General features: G+C 42.8%; 1 non-coding gene across 1 annotated transcript; it reads left to right on the top strand.

Moving 5' to 3' along the window:
• Positions 1 to 19534: 19534 nt before the first annotated feature.
• LOC116275167 lies at positions 19535 to 19637 on the top strand. Its single transcript, XR_004184124.1, has one exon. It is a non-coding gene; the product is annotated as a small nucleolar RNA U13 (small nucleolar RNA).
• Positions 19638 to 21936: the final 2299 nt, after the last annotated feature.

Below are 21936 nucleotides of genomic sequence, written 5' to 3'. Positions count from 1 at the left end.
ATAATATATCGAGATTTTGGCAGTTAGCTGATTAACTGATCCAACCCCCAACTCCCTTTGCTATTCCCCTCAGTCTCCATCAAATGACTGAGCTGTTCTGGGCTAATTTTCTCAATGATAAGCTGCATCAAGGCAGAAGGAAAGGCTCTAGACTTGGAACTCTAGGGTCAATAAATCTGAATCCTTAGGGGAATGGAGAAAGTCTGAATGGAGACAATGTGTTTGAAAGAAATCATTCACTTTATCCCTGCCCTCCATTTCTGTTTTCCTGTCCTCTGTGGGCAACAGCTGTAACACATTACAAAATGTCTTTGCAGAATATGTAATGTTTTGGGCATATGGTTTTAAGTTATAAAAATGGTATTCTTTTGGAGATCCCATTTGCTTTCTCACTTGTCACTCACTACTGAGTGCTTGGGATCTGTTTATGTTGTTTTGTATAGATCTAGTTTGTTCTTTCTAACTCCTGATAAAATTCCCTGGTGTAGAGCCACCACATTTTACTTATCTACTACCTAGGATGCATTTTTACTTATCTACTATGTAGGATGTGTTATGGTACTTCTCAGTACCATAAACCCTGCAAAAACATATTAACGCATATCCAGTTATGGTCTTGTTTAATAAGGACTCCAGAAACATATCCGAGGGTGAAATTTCTGTAGATACATGCATGTCTAATTTAGATAGCACTGCCAGAGGACTTTCCAGAATGATGGCATTGTATAACTCATCACCAGTGTGCAAAAATGCTCCTGTATTTTTCATGTCTCTCCAAGACTTGGTGTTATAGTTCTTTCTAAGTTTTGCCAATCTGATGGGAATAAAGTGCTATATTGTCATTTTAATTTGTATTTCTTTGGTTATTAAAAAATTTGAGAATCTTCTCATCTACTTATTAGCACTTCTTTATGTTTGTTGCCTTTTTTTCCTTTCCTTTATCTCTTAGTAAGCGTTCCAAGTCTGCCAAAAACATTGCGAATATCTTCCCCCAACCTGTCATCCTCCTGTTAGTTTTGTCTACAGTATACTTTTGTTGAACAGATTATCTCGAACATTGGTGTAATTAAATCCATCAGTTTGTTTTTCTTTTGTTTTGGCCTTTTGATGTCTTATTAGAGAAGATCTCCCTCAACACTGGGCTTAAAAGGTTTGCTCTAATGTTTAATGCTTTAGTTGTATAGTTTACACCTCACATTCGGGTCTTTCATTCCTCTAGAAGGTAAAATGTAATCTAAAATCTGTCTAGAGTTTGTATGCAGTATGAGAGGTGGGAATTCAGTTTTATTTTTCTTCAAAGAGTGAGCCAGTTTCCCTTGCACTCTCAGCTACACTGAATCAGGGCATTTAAGGCATGTATGGATTTACTGCTCCCACAGAATGGGAATGATTCCATCAGGCTGAAGGAAGAGGAGAGCAGAGGGAAAACGTGGAAAACTCAGACATTAATGTGTTCCAGGGAGAAGGAATCTGCATCCTGCTTCCCTGGCAGAGCATGGTGATGAGCCTTGGGAGACGGGGACTTCGCTTCATGGAGATTCTTGGGCTCTCAGTGTGGGATATGGAAACAGAGGTAGCAGATCCAAAGTATCTCGTGGATGGGAATGAGGGATATGCAAACATAAGTACTGACAGATGGATGTGCAACTATGTAAACAGTGAGCTCTTTGAACTGAAGCAAGATCACATGGGCCCTCCCAGCATGTCCTGGAAATTGGATGTAATTCCAAGAAAATGAGGAGATAGGTAAACTTTGAATTAACTAAGATAAACATTCAATCACCCCAGTGGGAGGAGTGCTCCAGATAGAGTTTTATTTATTTTTTATTTTTTTAATTTTTTAAGCTCAATTATGGGAAATGCTCATGTTATTGGCTAACAAGTGAAGTTCACGCATACATCTTTATGGTTTCAGTTTGTTTTTCTATATCAAACAAGGTCATGCCTGAACTAAACTTCATCAGTTGCAACCATAGGTTGGCTGAGAATCCAAGAGTTTGGCAAAAATCAATGAAAGCATCCTGTGAGAACCAGTTGCCTATATGAAACTTATAATAAGGAGTATTGTATAATTTATTATCGTTTGTAAATTTTGCTCTACACATCCTTTATGTCAGCATATTTATAATAAATTTGCTTGATAGGTGCAGCAAACCACCATGACACACATTTACCTATGTAACAAACCTGCACATCCTGCACGTGTACCCCAGAACTAAAAATAAAAATTCAAAAATAAAATAAATTTCCTCTCTCTCTATACACACACGTATATTCAGCATGTATATACACATGTAGTATATATGTATATGCATGACAGCAACCCTCCTGAGGCGCCTATATGCATATCCACATATGTGATATATCCACACACATATCCATAGTGTGGACCCCAGCTCTCCCCGTTAGTGTTCTGGGTTCCAGAACCAAGAAACGCCTCCTCCAAGATGGAAAGAACCTTGTCCTTAACAGCAATGTTGAACAGTTGAATTATAAGCAAATCTGGGGTAGCTCTTCCCAGGGAAGAAAATGTTCTCATTGCTTAAGCTAATTCAGTTGGAGTTTCTACTTCTTGCAGCGAAAATGTCCTCATTGATACCCTGATTGTGGAATAGTTTGGGGGCTAGTTGCTAAGTAATTGTCTTTCTGCTCCAAACCCAATGTTCTGCCTGATGCTTTGTGATTCTATGACTCTGCAAGCCACATTTGTGCTTTGCCAGCTGGCTCACATGCAGACCCAGGGACGGAGGAAAGACTGAAAGCGGGTGGAGAGACATGTCCCTTCCTGTTTGCATCTTATTCTCGTTGGCATCACTCCAGTCTTGCTTCTTCATCGAAGAGCTAGGTTTTTCCCACACACCCTGATTCAGCCCCATTACACCGCTTCAGAGATCCCAGCACGTCTCCGCAGGGTTCTGGGTCCTGGAACCGAAGGGCCTCTCCCCTAAACTCTGGGCCAGGAGCACCAGCCAAAGAGTGCTGTCTTTCCCCCAGGTCTCGCCCATTTCCTATCCCAGCCTCTCCTCTTCGTCCCCTGCTATTAGGAATGGTAGCTGATTCCTGCAGTTGCTACATTGTGATGACTTCAGTGTTCTGTCACCTGTTTAAACAATTCTTTGAATTAAATCCTCTGTTAAAATAACTTCTGTATTTTCTGTTTCCTGATGAATTCCCAGACAGACAGAATGTGTTCGATGGACATTTGTTGATTATCTTCCCATATAATGACTCCCTTTCTTCTGCTGAGAGAAGCAGTCACTTGTGCCCCATTTTGTAGCAGTCACTTTTTTGGGGGACGTTGAACCCAGATTGCAGCTCCAGGATGATTTGCTTAATCCTACTAGCATGTTATGTGCCCGTGGTTGCAGTTCTTGGCTAAGACAAAGGGCGTGTGTCCCAACTGGGGACAGAGAGAGGGCCTCCAGGATGGCATGGGAGGCAAAGCATTCTGGAGGCCCAAAGGGAGAGGTGGGTGCTGCTGGGAGGGAGTGCACCGCATGGGGCCAGAGGATTATGCTGACGTGCCCAAGTGCATGGCCGAGAGAGGGAGAGAAATCCAGTGCCTGGCCTTGATGCTGACCTTCTGGAGTCAGTACAAGCTCTGGGCTCTTCCGTCATTAGTCTCACCTCTGGATAAATCGGACCAGCTGTTCTGTTATATGCAATCTAAAGAGCCCTAACTGATGCATGAAGACAGGAAACCAGGGTTTATTGAGCACACAGCACATGCCCAGCTCTGGGCTGGGCTCTCTTGTGTAAGCTGTGTTGTTGGGCCCTCTTTGTACTGCTGTTTCCATAGTACACATGAGGGAACCAAGTCATAGACAGGTGAAGTATTATGCTCAAAGTCACACAGAAAGTAAGTGCAGAGCCTACATATTTTTCTCAGACAACATTTTGTGATGAGGATAACTATAATTCAGGTTTAACTGGCAGCAAAACTATCTATGCTCTCAGACAGAGCAAAGGGGCAGGTATTTAAAGAGGAACATATAGAAAAGGGGTTTTCTTTTTTTTTTTTCTTTTTTTTTTTTTTTGAGACGGAGTCTTGCTCTGTCGCCGGGGCTGGAGTACAGTGGCCGGATCTCAGCTCACATGGAAAGTCTTAGTCATCCTGACAGGATTATTCTTGTTGACTTTATTGAGGCACAGTTTATATAACACACACTGCACAATTCATGGTAAGTTGTGTAGTTTACTGAGTTTTGACCAAGGTATATACATTTGTGTATCTACTATCACAACCGAAATTTAGAATATATTCAGTGTCCAAAAAAGTTTCCCTTGTGTCCCTTTGCAGTCAAGCCCCCATCCCCAAAACCATTAGTCTGCTTTCTGTAGCTCTAAATTAGCCTAGCCTTTTCTAGCATGCCCAATAATGGAATCCCTATAACATGTTGTCTTTTGTGTCTGTCTTGTTTTCCTGATCACAATGGCTGTGAAATTCCTCCACATTGCTGCGAGCATCTGTGCATTGTTCCTTTTCATTGTCATGTAGTATTCCATCGTATAAGGATGCTGGATTTTTAATCCATTGAACGGATAGGATTTTTGAAACCAGCTTCTTGGGAGCCACTGGAGCGGGGCTTTTGGTCAAGAGGCTTTACCAGGCATAGTGGCTCATGCCTGGAATCCCAGCACTTTGGGAAGTCAAGGTGGGAGGATCACTTGAGGTCAGGGGTTTGAGATCATTCTGGGCAACATAGCCAGACCTTGTCTCTATGAAAAAAAAAAAAAAAAAAAAAAAGAAATTAGCCAGGTATAGTGGTGAGAGCCTGTAGCCTTAGCTACTTAGGAAGCTGAAGTGGGAGGATGGCTTGAGCCCAGTAGTTCAAGGCTGCAGTGAGCCATAATCATGCCACTGCACTCCAGCCTGAGTAATAAAACAAAACTCTGTCTCTAAAGAGAAAACAAAACAACAGAGAAAGGCGCTCTGGGGCCTGGATGACTTGGGGGGGTGTGGTCCGAGGTGGTGATGCACTGGACGGTTCTGCCTGTGGCTTCTCTAAGCAGAGGTGGCCTCTGAAATTTCTGTTTACCTCAATTCGGTGCCTCTGTAGACCACGTCAGCTTCCTGTACTGTGAGATTTTCAGTGAAATCCTGAAAATGAACGCATAGGCAGGGTTGCGGAGGAGGACAGAGAGGCTCAGGGAAGGGACCAGCTTGCACACCCAGTCAGTGTTGTTTCGCAGGGCTATGAGGAGAGTCAAGGTTTTTGTTTCCAGGTGCATGACTCTCCCCCTTACTAATCTCACTGTCGCCTTCAGTAGCCCCGCTTGCACAGGAAGAAGTCCTTAATGTAACTGAGCTCAGCCTGCAAGTCAGCTCTTGACATTCGTGGCTGTTCATAGGGTGGCAACTTCCTTGAGGAAAAAGGCCTTTGATTTGCTTTTGGTGGACAGGTAGGGAGGAAAAAATCAAACCCATTCTTTGAATTACATCACAGATAAAAACGGGACTTTTTAAGAGGGTCTTCTATTAAAAATCTGGGAACACCTATTCTGTGTTGTAGCTAAGACACTGGAATTTTTCAGCTAGTATTTTGCTTGGTTTAAAGATGCTGATAGTTCATTTGCATACAGCTGGAAAAAAGTCTGGTTTTTGCAAGGCGATTTCTTGCAGATCTGAGACCCTTCTAACCAACACACTGCCTTCCAGGTGTGTACTTGATTTTTTTTAGATATGTTTGCATGCTGCTAAGACCAAAATGTGTTCAATTTATGTAGGAGAAATGCTGCAGTGAAGTACGCCAGAACTCGAAAAAAGCATTTGGATTTCAATTCAATTTCCTTGCTCAATAGTGCATTTGTGTCTGTATGGCTCAGTGTACTCTAGCCAGTATCGTGTCTCTCAAGGCTCTCTATTGCAGACAACAGAGGTCCTTCTTCCTAGTAGGGAGGGATTTTGTTAGAATAGAAGGGAATTTGTTAAAGGATCCTGGATAGTTTGCAAGCCTCCAGAGTGTTTAAAGAACCAGGCACAACACAGTTGGGAGAATCAGTCAGTCATATCAAGGGCTGTTCTAGTAAAAACAGTACAGCTGTTACCACCTGCCACTCACCACCTGTAGGTCTAGGGACTCAGCCACCGAGCTCTCCAGGTAAGCCTCTTATCTGCCACAGTCCTACCTTTCACTTCTGACAGTCATGAACAAATCTAGTGACACATCAGACAGGCCAAAACCAGGTCACACACCTGCACCCACACCTCAGAGGTATCTGAGACTTTGCTTTTTAGCTCTTCATCCCCTATCGTGCTGTGAGGCAAGCTTCGAGGGCACCGGAATGGAACGAGCACTGAGGGGGCCAGCTTTCAGCCTCTGCCACAAATGCCATAATTTGGCAGAGACCATGACGTTAGAGGAGCAGAGCCAGAGTCTATGTTGTCCCATTCAAGGCAATGTTTCAAAGTATGATTTTTGAACCTCCATTTCCTAATTTGAGAAATATAGTTAGAAATTGTACCTTACAGAGCATGGTGAGTGGCTTGATCTCCCTTCAAATAAGAACTTGCTGTTTCACTGTTGGGAGCAAATTTAGCTGACAGCTTCCAGCTGTCAGAGCCTTCAGGATCCACCTTCACTGTTAAGCAGAGGCCACACTGTTTCCAGCTCCTGCCAGCCCATGGCCAAGAGTGGTGGGAACACTAGGGCCTATTTCTGCCAATGCAAGATGCTGTGATGGGAAATCTTTGCTCTGAAGCTCCCTGTTGGGTTGGGGTGCCTGAATCTTCTGTCACATCTGCATCGCAGTCTTTTCCCTGCCTAGTCCTGCTTCCTCTCCTTTTTATCATCCACAGACATTACTCCAATACACTTCATGCATTCCTAATTCCATCTCAGTGTCTGCGTCCCAGGGGACCCAACTGACATGTGGGCCTTTGGTGAAGATGAAATGAGGCAATAATCCATGAAAACATTGAACAGAGTGCATAATACACAATTTTGAGAATTTCCTCTTTAATTCCTCCCTTTCCATTTTAATCTACGTCTAATCCAATAGGAACTTCCATTATTTCCACCCTTGAAACTGTACCTTGAGGCCAGGTGTGGTGGCTCATGCCTGTAATCTCAGCACTTTGGGAGGCCAAGGTGAGCGGATCACCTGAGGTCAGGAGTTTGAGACCAGCCTGGCCAATACGGTGAAACCCCGTCTCTACTAAAAACACAAAGAATTAGCCAGGAATGATGGCATGCACTTGTAATCTCAGCTACTCAGGAGGCTGAGGCAGGAGAATTTCTTGAACTTGGTAGGTGGAGGTTACAGTGAGCTGAGATAGTGCCACTGCACTCCAGCTTGGGCAACAGAGCAAAACTCTGTCTCAAAAAAAAAAAAAAGGCCGGGCGCGGTGGCTCAAGCCTGTAATCCCAGCACTTTGGGAGGCCGAGGCGGGTGGATCACGAGGTCAGGAGATCGAGACCATCCTGGCTAACACGGTGAAACCCCATCTCTACTAAAAATACAAAAAACTAGCCGGGCGTGGTGGCGGGGGCCTGTAGTCCCAGCTACTCGGAGGCTGAGGCGGGAGAATGGCGTGAACCCGGGAGGCGGAGCTTGCAGTGAGCCGAGATCGCGCCACTGCACTGCAGCCTGGGCCACAGAGCGAGACTCCGTCTCAAAAAAAAAAAAAAAAAATGTACCTTGAATTCATCTGCTTTTTGATAATTTCCAGTGCTATGACTCCAGTCCAAAGCATCATTCTTTCCAACCTTGTGTTAATTTGCTAGGGCGACATAACAAAGTACCATGAACTGGGTGGATTAAGCAACAGAAATGTATTGTCTCGCAGTTCTGGAGGCTGAAAGTCCAAGTTCAGAGCATCAGCAGGGGTGGTTCTTTCTCGGGGCTGTGAGAGAGGATCTGTTCCATGCCTTTGGCTCCACTGCTGGTGGTTCGCTGATAATTGTTGATATACCGTGGCTTGCACGAGCACCACCCCAATGTCTGCCTTCATCACATGGCATTCTCCCTGTGTGTCTGTGTGCACCCACATTTCCTCTTTTTATCAGGACACCAGTTATGTGGATTAAGGACCGACCTACCTTCCTCCAGTGTGACCTCATCTAAACTTAATGAATTCTACATGCAACCATCCTATTTCCATAGAAGGCCACATTCTGAGCTACTAGGGGTTAGTACTTCAGCATGTGATTTACTGGGGAACACCATTTGGCCCTTAACAGGCCTGAACAAAGCCTCTTAATTGGTTTCCCTGCTTCTTCTACTACACAGCATTGAGGGCAATCTTACATGCTTGAATCTGACCACGTCGTTCCACCACTTGGCTCCTTCAGTGTCCTCCTGTCACACATGGAATACCGCCCAACCTCCTCACATGGCTGGTGACACCCTTGTGTTCAAGCTTGGACACATCTCTGGCTTCATCCCTCACTGCTCTTGTCAGCTCAGTAACTCGGGCTTTCTTTCATCAAGTGTGCTGAGTTCTTTCCCACCCTGGGGCGTGCACACTTGCTGTTTTGCCTTGTCTGGAAATCTCTCCCCTCTTGGCTCTTTCACAGATAGAATCCTTCTCTTTATTCAGGCCTCAGCTCAAATGTCACTTCTTCCAAGGGGTCTTCCCTGACCCCCTTAAGAAGGTTCCTCCATCAGGATAGGTCAAACTATGCTGTGCTAGCAAATGATCCTCAAATCGCAGTGACTTACAACAATAACAATTCTTTTTTGTTTTGTTTTGTCTTTGAGACAGAGTCTTGCTCAGTCACCCAGACTGGAGTGCAGTGGCACGATCTCAGCCACTCCCAGGTTTAAGTGATTCTCATGCCCCAGCCTCCCAAGTAGCTGGAATTACAGTCGTGTGCCACCATGCCCAGCTAACTTTTATATTTTAGCAGAGATGGGATTTTGCCATGTTGGCCAGGCTGGTCTTGAACTCCTAGCCTCAAGTGATCCGCCCACCTGGGCCTCCCAAAGTGCTGGAATGACAGGCGTGAGCCACCATGCCTGGTTCAATGATAACTCTATCGAGGGCCAGCTGCAGCTCCTGTTCACAAAGACTTCACTCTGGGACACAGGCTGATGAACTGCCTTCCCTGGGACATTGCTGGACTTGGGGCAGAGTGAAGAGAGACGGTGAGCCATCAGGGTAAAAACCAGGCTTCCTCCTGCCAATAATACACATCTCTCCAGCCTCATTTTATTGGCTAAATGAAGTCACATGGACACTCCCAAGTTCCCCAGGGTGGGGACCTATAATAGTCCCATAGAGTATCAAGCATATGTCCCTTAGGGATGTGTAAAGTCTCATGGCTAAGCCTGAAGTCAACGAGCTGGGCAAGTAGAATATTCTCCCAAAGAAAGGCAGCAAATATTATGAAGAATAATTTACCAAAAAGGTCACCCCCAGTCTGTATTTTCTCTTAATACTTCCTATTGTTTGCTTTCTTTCACAGCAATTATTACAATTATAAATTGTAAATAAATCTACGGTGATTTAGGAGCAGTGTGTATATTGTGTGTGTATAAATACATCGTCGGATAAATGAATATGTAAACTTGAAAGATCGTGGAATGAGGCCAGGCTTTGTAATCAGATAGAATCAAGTATGAATCTCAGCTTTGCCTCTTATTAGTATATGACCTCAGGCTAGTTAACAAGTATTTCAGTGCTGTAGTTTCTTCACATTCAAAACAAGGATGATAAAACTTTCATCAGAGCTGGCCCATAGAGGGCACCAACAAAACATTAGTTTCCTTCTCACTGTGTTGGTTTTGTAGTCATCATTATTTTTGTGTGTGTGTGTGTTCACTGCAATATATATGAGCAATAACATGACATTGATTATGTTGCAGCAAATACAGAAGAGTATTTTATAAAAAAAATTTACTAAGTTCTGGGATACATGTGCTGAACATGCAGATTTGTTACATAGTTATACATGTGCCATGGTGGTTTGCTGCACCTATCAACCCGTCATCTAGGTTTCAAGCCCCGCGTACATTAGGAATCTGTTCTAATGCTCTCCCTACGTTTACTCCCCCACCCCCTGACAGGCCACTGCGTGTGATGTTCCCCTCCCTGTGTCCATGTGTTCTCATTAGAACAACATTTTTATACTGGCTTTAATTCAGAAACCCCTCCATTTGAGATTGGCTGTGTTTTGCAGTAATTCAACCCAATTAATTACATTTTAAATTTATACATTAATTAAGTTTAATTTTGTGATCTCTTGCTCTGCCACTGAGTCTCTTATGCTCTAATGAATGTGTTAAATTTGGCTTTAAAAAATGACATCTGTTGATATATTGACTGCCTTGTTTCAATTTGTGAATTTGTTTTTCATGCCATAAGTAGTTAAAAAAATCTATTTTTTAAGTAATAACAATGAGTCTCAAACCAATCTATGTGATTTGGAGAGTTCTGTCTAGCTCCTTAGCATTTGATCCAAGAGCTGCTTCGATATACAGAACGTCAGCCACGCTCTCTCTAGTGGATAGGGATTATGGTCTTTGAAGTTGGACAGGCCTGGGCAAGACACTGGTTCCATCATGTTATTCATTCTGAGACTTGGGGCAAACCCCCTCCCGTCTTGGAGCCTCCGTTTTCTCTTGGGTAAGATGGAAATGATGTCTGCACAGGCTCCTCACCCAGACGGGGTGAGTGCAGACTATCACATCATGCCCAGGAATCAGGACTGCTGCAATTGGTGGCTTTTACTGGCCCATGAGCTGTGGTACATGTCACCTACAGGAATGAAAATAGGAAAGAATATTAGAGACAAACCAAAAGAAAAACATGAATGTACTGTCAAATAAATCTCCACTCTGGAGGGCTTGGACAGACAGGGTGACCCTGGGACGAGGTGGCAGCAGAGTGCATAAGGGGTGGCAAGCAAACGGCAGGCATTCTTTGTTCCATAGAACAATTTGGGGATGGCTCTCTGGTAGGCAGATAGCTGCAGCCACTTTACGTAGAATGCTGGCATTTCAGGGGATGTTCTTTGGCAAAAAGAAGCCTATCCTGGGTGACTTCATTCAAAAGAGGACTTAAAGGTGAACACAACGGGGCACTCGTGAGCTAGGAAGGAGTGCAGATCCTTCAGGCCTGCCATGGAGGGGTCAGGGAAGCACCGGGGTCTTCAACAGCACACAAGGACAGACCATCACTCTGGAGGCTGTCGCCTGATGGTTCAGCTCTGACTTCCTTCTCTTTTTATTGTGATAAAGCAATATAAAATTGACCATTTTTATTCTGTTTAAGGGTACAGATCAGTGGCATTAACTACCATCACACGTTTGTGAAACCATCACCACCATCCATCCACAGAACTCTTCATATTTTGCAAAACTGAAACTCTGTAATTGTTAAAATAAAGACTTCAGATACATTAAATTTAACAGAGTTTAAATAAACAGAAAGATTTGTGAATTGGGCAGTCTCCTAAACCAGAACAGGTTCAAAGAGACCCTGTTGCTGCAGTCTGGTCAAAGACTGCTGGACAGAAAAAGGAAAGTAATCTACAGAAAGTGGAAGTGAGGTTCAGAAACTACTGTATTGGCTACAGCTCAATGTTTGCATTATTTAAACAGGGTCTGGCCACCTTTGATTTGCAGAAATTCAGTGACTGGTGCAAGAGTAGGTTACAGTCTGTTCATACATCCAGTTAGAGGACAGTTCACCATGTATGGAGGGATCTTTAGGCTGAACTTAAAATATGTAAGCAGGCAGCTTTAGGTTAAGCTTAATTTAACATTACAAATTACTGCTTGTACCTGGGAGGCAGAGACTGCAGTGAGTCGAGATAGTGCCGTTGCACTCCAGCCTGGGCAACAAGAGGGAAACTCCATCTCAAAAAACAAACAAACAAACAAACACAAAACAAAACAAAAAAACCACTGCAAATTAGACAATGACTCCCCCTCTACCCAGCCCCTGAAACCACTATTCTGTTTCTATGAATTTGACTACGGACCCCATATGAGGAGAATCATACAGAGTTTGTTATTTTTGTGACTGGCTTATATTACTTAGCATAATGTCTTCAAAGTTCATCCTTATTGTAGCATGGCTTAGAATTTTCTTCCTTTTTAAAGCTGAATAATATTTTATTGTATGTATATACCACATTTTGTTTACACATTCATTGACGAGTAAACAAATTCATTGACTCATTCCATCGATGGACATTTGAGTTGATTTAACCTTTTGGCTATTATTAAAAAAAAATTAATTTGGAGTCCATTTGGCTGCAAACCCAGCACCTTGGATTCCTACATAAGCAAACTGAAACCTCATTCAGTGTGAGTGACCATAGCCTAGGAAAATGACACCCCAGCTGAACCATTCAGAAACTACTAACTAACCTCTCACTAGAGATTTTACTAATCAAAAACCTCCAACTAACCTCTAACTGGAGACTTCCTGCCTTAGCCAATCAAATATTTTCTTTGTCTTACTTTCATGGACACCTTTTAACCATTTTCCCCTTACACCCTCTTGGTGGAGCCCAAACTACTCGCAGTTTGGTGCTACCCAAATCATGAATCACTGTCTGCTCAAATAAACGCTTTAACATGTTAACATGCCCGCGATGATCTCTTCACACTATTGTAAACGATGCTGTTACAAACGTAGGTGTACAAATAACTCTTTGAGTTCCCGCTTTCAATTCCTTTGGTTATGCACCTAGAAACAAAATTGCTGGGTCATATGGTAATTCTAATTTTAAGTTTTTGAGGAACTTCTGTGCTATTTTCCATAGTAGCTTCACCATTTTACATTTCCACCAGCAATGCGCAAGAGTTCCTTCCAATCTCTCTACATCCCCACCGACACCTGCTATTCTCTGCTTGTTTGATAGTAGCCATCCTGATGGGTGTGAGGTGGGATCTCACTGTGGTTTTGGTTTCCATTTCCCTAATGATTAGTGATCTTGAGCATCTCTTCCTGTGCTCATTGGCCATTTGTATAACTTCTTTGGAGAAATGTCTATTGAAGTCCTTTGCCTAGTTTTTAATTGCTGTTGTTGAGTTATAGGAGTCCTTTATAGATTCTGGTTATTAATTTTTTATTAGGAATTTGATTTACAAACATTTTCTCCCATTGTATAGGTTGTCTTTTTTTTCTTTCTTTTCTTTTTTTTTTTTTTCTGTTTTTTGAGACAGAGTCTCACTCTGTCGCCCAGGCTGGAGTGCAGTGGTGCGATCTCAGCTCACTGAAAGCTCCGCCTCCCGGGTTCTCACCATTCTCCTGCCTCAGCCTCCTGAGTAGCTGGGACTACAGGCACCCGCCACCACGCCTGGCTATTTTTGTTTTTGTATTTTTAGTAGAGACGGGGTTTCACCGTGTTGGCCAGGATGGTCTTGATCTCCTGACCTTGTGATCCACCCGCCTTGGCCTCCCAAAGTGCTGGGATTACAGGCGTGAGCCACCGCACCTGGCCTATAGGCTGTCTTTTTACTCTGTTTACAGTGCCTTTTGATGTGCAAAAGTTCTTCATTTTGAAGTCCAATTTCCGTCTTTTTTCTTTTGTCGCCTGTGCTTTTAGTGTCATAAAGAAGAAATCACTGCCAAATCCAATACCATGAAGCTTCCTCCTTATATTTGATAATTTTAACTTTTCTGTTTAGCTCTTTAGTCTATTTTAAGCGAGTTTTTGTAGATACTGTGAGATGAGGGTATGACTTCATTCTTCGGCAAGTAGATATCTAGTTCTCTTGGCATCATTTGTTGAAAAGACAGTTCTGTCCTTCTTTTGTCCCTCTGTCGCCAAGGAAATTTCAGATGCCCGAGAGAGAGTCTGAACAGAGTGTTGTGGGTCTTGTGCCTGTCCCACGTGGTCTGGGGAGTTGAGGCCCATGATGGGCAGCCCACCAGGACCAGGCAGTCTGGGAGAGAAAGGTGTCAGGTGCACAGAAAAAGAGGTGCCTTCTGCAGCCAGGGACAGAGTGTCAGCGCGAACCATCATTGTTTAAAGATGGGGAATCTGCCAGGTCCATCAGGTCATTTGCCTCTGCAACACGAGAGAAGACACAAACAAGGTTGGATTCTGAGTCTCCTATTTCTGGCAAAGTAAAATGTCAGTTTATAAACCTTCCAAAAATGATAGATGCTGATTTGAATGCCATTTCCTGTGATGGTCAGTGAGCATGAAAGACCTTGAGAGATTCAAGGTACATTCCACAGGGCAGACCCTGAGCCCAGGTATCTCCAAAGAGACATGTACAGACAACCTCTTAAGGCCCCTTTTGTGGTTTCCAATCAGGGAACGGAGTTTTAAAATTTTTTTTTTATTTTTAAAAAAATTTTTAGTTCAATCGTTTTTGGGGAACAGGTGGTGTTGGTTACATGGATAAATTCTTTAGTGGTGATTTCTGAGAGTTTGGTGCATCCGTCACCTGAGCAGTGTACATTGTACCCAATGTGTAGTCTTATCCCTCAGCCCCCTTCTAAACATCCCCCCCGGAGTTTTATTCTTGAAATGTTTCCTACTTCCAATTTTATCATTTTTTTTTTTTCCTAAAAGGCTGTACTGTTCAGGATTTCATCTCCAGATGGAGCCACACCAGCTTTTTTCCTTTCTTTACCTACATTTAGGAGGACCTTCTTCAGCAAGATTGCACACAGAATTTCTTCCAGTACAGCACGGCCTAAAGAAATCTAAGACCTAGTAAAAGTTTATGTAAGGAAGCAATCGATTTTAAAGAAAGGGGCAAATAGTGTATAATATTTGCTACCATATCCAGTTGCCTCAGGTAGAAACAGAACAGTCAATTATGGGTGCTGCTCATCTTACTTTACAGAGCTGCTGTGAAAGCTAGAGATACACAGCCCACGACCTCACAACTCAGGTCCACGGTGTATGCCCTTGGGGAGGCTGAGATGATGATGGGGAGGCTGGTTGAGGTAACCCATATGAGAGACATTGAGACCTGGATTAGAACACTGGGTGTTAAAATCAGGTGAAAGGAGCAGATGTCTCCCTGAATCCCAGAAGAATGAGCAAGCATGTATGACTTTGAATGTGGTGTAGGCAGGGGAAGCATTACATAATGCTTACATGTGATGTATTTTTAGTAGAGACGGGGTTTCACCGTGTTAGCCAGGATGGTCTCGATCTCCTGACCTCGTGAGCCGCCTGCCTAAACCTCCCAAAGTGCTGGGATTACAGGCATGAGCCACTGCGCCCGGCCTATAGGTTGTGCTTTTACTCTGTTTACAGTGCCCTTTGATGTGCAAAAGTTCTTCATTTTGAAGTCCAATTGTTGTTGTGTATGGCGAAGACTGTGTTTTTCACCAATGGAGGAATTACAAGAGGAGCAGCGAGTTTTGGAGGAAGATGGTAAGTTTGATAAAAAAACACAGGTAAAATCTGAGGGAGATGTTGAGTGGACAGATGATATAATAGAAAAATCCCAGAGAGGTGGAGGGCTGGCGATTGGGGCCACAGTGTCTTGTGGGTGTCGTGGAGAGGAAACTTTTACCCAAGGTACCCAGGATTCTGTCCGTGAGGTTGCTGGCCGTTCTCTGGGACCTCCTCAAAGTTTTCCATCTCTTCCAAATTAGTGCTGTCAGAGGCGTTGAACCAGAGCAACTCCACCTTGAATAGGAACTGGGTAAAATGAGTCTGAGACCTGTTGGGTTGCATTCCAAGATGGTGAAAGCATTCTAAGTCACAGGGTGAGACAGGAGGTTAGCACCAGATACAGGTCATAAAGACTTTGCTGATAAAACAGGCTGCAGTAAAAAAGCCAGCCAAAACCCACCAAAACCAAGATGGCGATGAGAGTGACCTCTGGTTATCCTCACTGCTACACTCCCACCAGTGCCATGACAGTTTACGAAAGCCATGGCAATGTCAGGAAGTTGCCTTATGTGGTCTAAAGAGGGGAGGCATGAATAATCCACCCCTTGTTTAGCATATAATCAACAAATAGCCATAAAAATGGGCAACCAGCAGCCCTCGGGGCTGCTCTGTCTGCAGAGTAGCCATTATTTATTCCTTTACTTTCCTAATACATTTGCTTTCACTTTACTCTATGGACTCGCCCTGAATTCTTTCTTGCACAAGATCCAAGAACCTTCTCTTGGGGTCTAGATTGAGACCCCTTTCCAGTAACAAAACCACTAAAATATGGGGACTTCTTCCAGTTTCTTTACTTCATGAGCATAACAAGGTCTCTCAGGTATCCTTGAGACTCTAGAAATCTCTGGATAAAAGTACACTGACCTCAAAAGTGCTCTGATTTTAAAAGGACCCTCTTTATATTTCTTTCCCAATCCTGTAACCATATCTCTCCCTATCCCTGCTTTTCTCCCCTCCCCACACGCTCCCACCTGAGTCTCATTCCTTTTGCGAACATACTTTTCCTTCCTTCTTCGTCTAAGCTTGTCCTCTGAGATCTTCCGTTAAGATCAGATTCAGTGTTGCATCCTCTGTAAAGTCTCTTTTGGTGCCCCTATCCACCCTCCCAAAGCTGGGATGGGCATCTCCATTAGCTGTATTTCTAGAGGTACAGCTAATCAGGCCAATCTCAGTGTGCAAAATTGGGAGATTTGGTGCCTGCTGGCTCCAATGGTTCCAGGTAAGATAGCAGGGGATTGCCCACTGGAAGCAGGTAATACACATCATTTATTTAATCTATTAAATATGTTTATTATAGGGAATGAAGTTTGCAAATGAAATAAATTATTGGGAGAAGATCCATCATTATATAGATTATGTAGGGTCATCAGTCATCTGTTAATTAGGAAAAAACCTGAGGTTCCTTGTGTTTAATTCTTCTCTTTGCTGGCCAGCCAAGCAAAAATTGTGGCTCCGGTTGTGTTAAATCCAAACAAAACATAAAATGTGTTTCCTTCCCTATTCCTTCCCCTTTCCTTTCTCCCTCTGTCCTTTTCCCTCCTCCTCTTTCCCTCCTCCCCCCTCTCTCTTTCTCCTCTCCCTCCTCCTCTTCCTCTTCTTCTTCAGCTGATCACATAGAAATCTCTGACTGTAAGTCACAGAAATGTACTATGGCTAACCTAATCAAATGGAAATTCACTGGAAAGGTAACACTGAGTGGAGGGGAGGCTGTGGAGCCAGGCTTGAGAAAGGACAAGGAACAAAGCACCCAGGGCTTCTGGAAGCATGAATTCCATGCATAGTCTCACAGCAGAAGCAGTCTGGTCAGAGGGATGCTGATGAGGCTGATGCTATTTCATTCACATGGGTTCAATTTATCTGTTCTTCTGCTGAAGATACAAATCTCAGGGAGGAAGCATCTGGTCAACCTGTCTCAGGTCATGTGTCTATTCCCTTAGCTAGGGAGGGACAGGCCCTATCAGACCACTAGAACAGGTAATTCCCCCAAAGTAATCTGGAATGTTTTCTTCAGAGAAGGTGAAATGGATGCTGGACTGGCAAAGACCAATGAATGTACACTTTACAAACAGCCTTTGCCAAGACAAAATGCAATGCAAGGGAAGATTTCGTGATCTGTGCCCACCTGCTTGATACTTTGGATGGGATTTCATGTAAGCTTCTTAGCAGCTGTATTTGCAGTTTCAGGGGTGGGAGATAAGGAGGGCATCTAGGTGAAGAAACTTGAACAAGGCCCCACAGCTTGACAGTAATGGGGCCAAGATTCAAACCCAGGTCTGCCTGACCCACTGTTCCTTCCACTGCAGCCCCAGGCTCGTCTCCTGAATTGGGATACGTGAAGCTGGGGGTGAGAGTGACCAGTGCATATGTTCTAGGGAGGGGAAGTAATTAAATCAATGCAGAGGCAGGCTGAGAGGAAAACCCTTTGTGAATTGAAGGATACTCTCTGGGCTCCTCCAGTGATATACAATCTCATGGGCCCAGCAGACAAATTAGTAGCTTTTGTTTCTTCACAAAGCATTGATTTTCAGCCTCAAGAGCCACTTCAGCATTTTTCGCTGCAGAGACTCTCCCCTGGGCTTCATTCATGTCTTCTATAAATGGCCTAAAGAAGACTCTCTAAGGTGACTTAAATAGATTCTACGTTTACACAGGGTAAACAATTTTTGTGGATTAGCCTGTCTTTCATCTCAGCTTAGGTTATGATTTTGCTAGCAAGCACATTTTTCTTTTTCAACAAAATCAAAGCTTATAGCAATTCTATTTTGTGTTGTGCTAAAAGTATTTATCATTTACTACTGTCATAAAAAATCAATGAGGACAGGGTGGTTTGTTTTGTTCCCAGCACCTAGAACAGTACCTGGCCAATAATAGGCACTCAAAAAATACTTAGGGAAGGCATGGTGGTGTTCATAACCATTCCATCCCTTCTCAAAGCACTGGCACTCCCCATACCCCCCAAAGACCAGGCAGAGCCAGGTGGACCCTCTATGTCTCTTAAGAATGAAGGATTTGCCGGGCGCGGTGGCTCAAGCCTGTAATCCCAGCACTTTGGGAGGCCGAGACAGGCGGATCACGAGGTCAGGAGATCGAGACCATCCTGGCTAACACAGTGAAACCCCGTCTCTACTAAAAATACAAAAACTTAGCCGGGCGAGGTGGCGGGCGCCTGTAGTCCCAGCTACTCGGGAGGCTGAGGCAGGAGAATGGCGTGAACCTGGGAGGCGGAGCTTGCAGTGAGCTGAGATCCGGCCACTGCACTCCAGCCTGGGTGACAGAGCGAGACTCCGTCTCAAAAAAAAAAAAAAAAAAAAAAAAAAAAAGAATGAAGGATTTAGATGGGGGAAGATGAGAATGCTGGAACCGTAATGACAGGTGGGGCCGGGGCTAGATTTGATTCTATAGCAGGCCAGAGTCATGAACCAGGAGCAGTTTTGTGGTATTAAAGTATCACTGGACTAGCCTCCATTTCCAACCTCAGTTTTTCCTGCCTGATTAGATTCCTTCGCCTTTTTAGACTTAAAATCTAAAAAGTTGAGACATAAATCTAAGAGTTGTGACTTTTCTTGATCTCTGCTTCCAGACAAGATGAACCAACAGGGATGGGATTTGCCCTCCCACCAGAAACAACCAATAAAATGAACAAAATACATGAAACAATGTTTCTGCAGATACTGGACATCAGGAAACAAAGGACAGCAATCCCCGAAAGATGGGGAAAAATGAGGTGAGCCTTATTGTCACCCAGCTTGCTGCCTCAAAAGACGTTCCAAGCCATAGTGCAGGGAGGGGGACACAGGAGGAGTCGGGCAGACTGCCTGAGTTGAGTGAACGCAACTAAGGGTCCAGGGAGATCAAGACGACCAGAGGTCACAGAACAGAGTACTGCAAAGGAGGGACCTGCCGAGAAAGAGACAGAGTGAGAGAGAGAGAGAGAGAGAGAGAGGGAGAGAAAGGACTCCAGGGATCTTCAGAGAGTCCCCTTTGAGTGTTCAGCAGAGGACTAACCAGTACATGAGTGTGCAGAAATATAAGCATGGAAATTACAAGGAACAGTATCTCAGTGCCTGGCACTGACGCAGGACCATGAACAGGGTTTGCCACCACCAGCCAGATACACTGAAAAAGAATCTTGCTTCAGTCACACAAAATAAATAAACCCAGATTAAACTCTGCTCTGGTTCTACCTACTACCTCTTACAAGCAATTCCTGAATCCTTTTGTGGTTCATAAGCATCATGATTAGGTTTGCATGTTCATATGTGAGATGCGCTGCCTCAAGCCTTGTTACAGTGTCAGCACGTCACTCATCTGATGTGAGGAAAGAAAGGAACAAAAGAAAAAAGAGGGGAAAAAAGAAAGAAAAAGAAAAAAAGCAAGAACTGAAGGATTAAACTGTTTCCAAATAACAGTAATATCTTCTAGAGCAAAACTCAAGACTATTTTTAAGAATATAAAAAGGCTAGCACCAACTAGATAAAATTTACAATGTATGACATCCAAAAAAATGAGCAGGCATGAAAAGAATTAGACAAATATGACCCATGATGAAGAGAAAAATCAATTGAATGGACGCAGAGGTTAGAATTAGCAAAGAAGGACATTAAAATAGTGATTATAACCATATTTCACATATTCAGAAAGTTAAGTGGATACACAGGAAATGTAAAAAAGACATAAAATGAACTTTCAGAGAAGAAAACTACAAAATGTGAGATGAAAAATATACAGAATGAGATCTGACAACACGTTAGTCCTTGCAGAAGAAAAATGTTGGTTGACTCAAAGATATAACAATAGAAACTATCCAGAATGAAATACAGAGGGAAAAGAGAGTAAAGAGAAGAGAACCTGCATCAGTGAGTTGGCAGCCAACTGCAAGCAGTCCATGCATTTAAAGAACCCAAAGAAGAGAATGAAAGGGGAAAGATTAAAAAAAAAAAAAAAAAAAAGGAACTATTTAGGCCAGGTGCAGTGGCTCACACCGGTAATCCCAACACTTTGGGAGGCCGAGTGGGCAGATCACTTGAGGTTAGGAGTTCAAGACCAGCCTGGCCAACCTGCTGAAACCCCATCTTTATTAAAAATACAAAAATTAGCTGGGCGTGGTGGTGTGCACCTGTAATCCCAGCTACTCAGGAGGCTGGGGCAGAAGAATCACTTGAGCCTGGGAGGCCAGCGTTGCAGTGAGCAGAGATTGTGCCACTGCACTCTAGCCTGAATGACAGAGTGAGACTCTGTCTCGAAAAAAAAAAAAAAAAAAGTAAGGAATAATGACCACAGTTTTCCAAACTGACAAAAACTGTAAGCCTATAGACTAGAAAAACATGCTAAAGATTTGAAGAAAACTATTCTTAGGTAGATCTTGATCAAGTCGCTTAAAACCGGTGATAAAGAAAAAACAATCTTAATAGCCAGAGAAAAGAAAGACATGTTATGTAGAGAGGGACAAAGATAAGGTTGATAGCAGATATTTTGTTGGAAACAATATAAATAAGAAGATAGCAGATCAACATCTGAAACCATTAAAATGAAAAATCTGTCCATCTAGAATTCTATACCTAGCAAAAATATCTTTCAAGAATGAAAGCAAAATGGATACTTTTTAGAGATATAAAAACTGAAAAAAATCAACCACCAGCAGCCCTGCACTTCAGGAAATGTTAAAGGTCATCCTTCTAGCAGAAAGATGATCCCAGATGGCAATATGGATCTACATAAAAAGGAAGAACATCAGAAATGGCACATGGGAAACATACAGTATTTATTTCTTATTACTTAGAGTTCTTTAAAAGATAATTGACCATTTAAGAAGACTTGGAAGAATACTATTGTAATGTTCTTAATGATACATGGAATGATATAATATCACTTGAATGCAGGCTTTGAAAAATATTACATATGTATGTTATAAAATATATATGTGTATATGTGTGTATAAATATATATAGACAGAGAAATGATATTAACTCTAAAGCAACCATGAAAATAACAAAAAATTATAGAAAATTAGCCAATAAAAAAGATAAAATGGAATTATAAAAACTACTCAGTTAAGCCTATAAAAGGCAGAAAAGAGGGGAAAAAGGGAACAAAGAGCAGGTGCAACAATAGAAAACACATTATGCGTGTTCCACTACCTATCAACCACTGAAGAAACTGATATATATTGATTTTGAAATTTTGAAGCGTTGATTTTTGAATTGTGTAACTATAGGAGAGGAAAATATGACACGGGATTAGGAATTTCAGAGAAGTTATATTTACTGTCAGAAACAAGCATTCTAGTTACTTAGTCAAGGTCAGGCAAACTTTCTCTCTTTTCACTAACATCATAAGCTAATCATTTTGTGTATAAAGTCAGCTTTAACAATCCTAAAGACTCTTAAATACATCATTTGATATACTTGACAGTTCCGTTGTTTTATTTATTCTTTTATGAGATTAAGCTCCCCTTTGATAGTGTGCCTTCTGTATTCACCGACTTTTATATACTCCAAATAAAGATTTGTTGAAAAGCATCATTTTGACCTCCCCCTCTTCTCTGTGCGTAAATCACACACGGTAGAGCTTAAAAGACATACTAATTTGTTAAACAAAGGTGCTTTTGTGTTGG

This window comes from Papio anubis, chromosome 5 (assembly GCF_008728515.1).
Source record: "Papio anubis isolate 15944 chromosome 5, Panubis1.0, whole genome shotgun sequence".
Lineage (NCBI taxonomy): Eukaryota > Metazoa > Chordata > Mammalia > Primates > Cercopithecidae > Papio > Papio anubis.
This window is presented reverse-complemented; position numbering and strand designations above follow the sequence as displayed.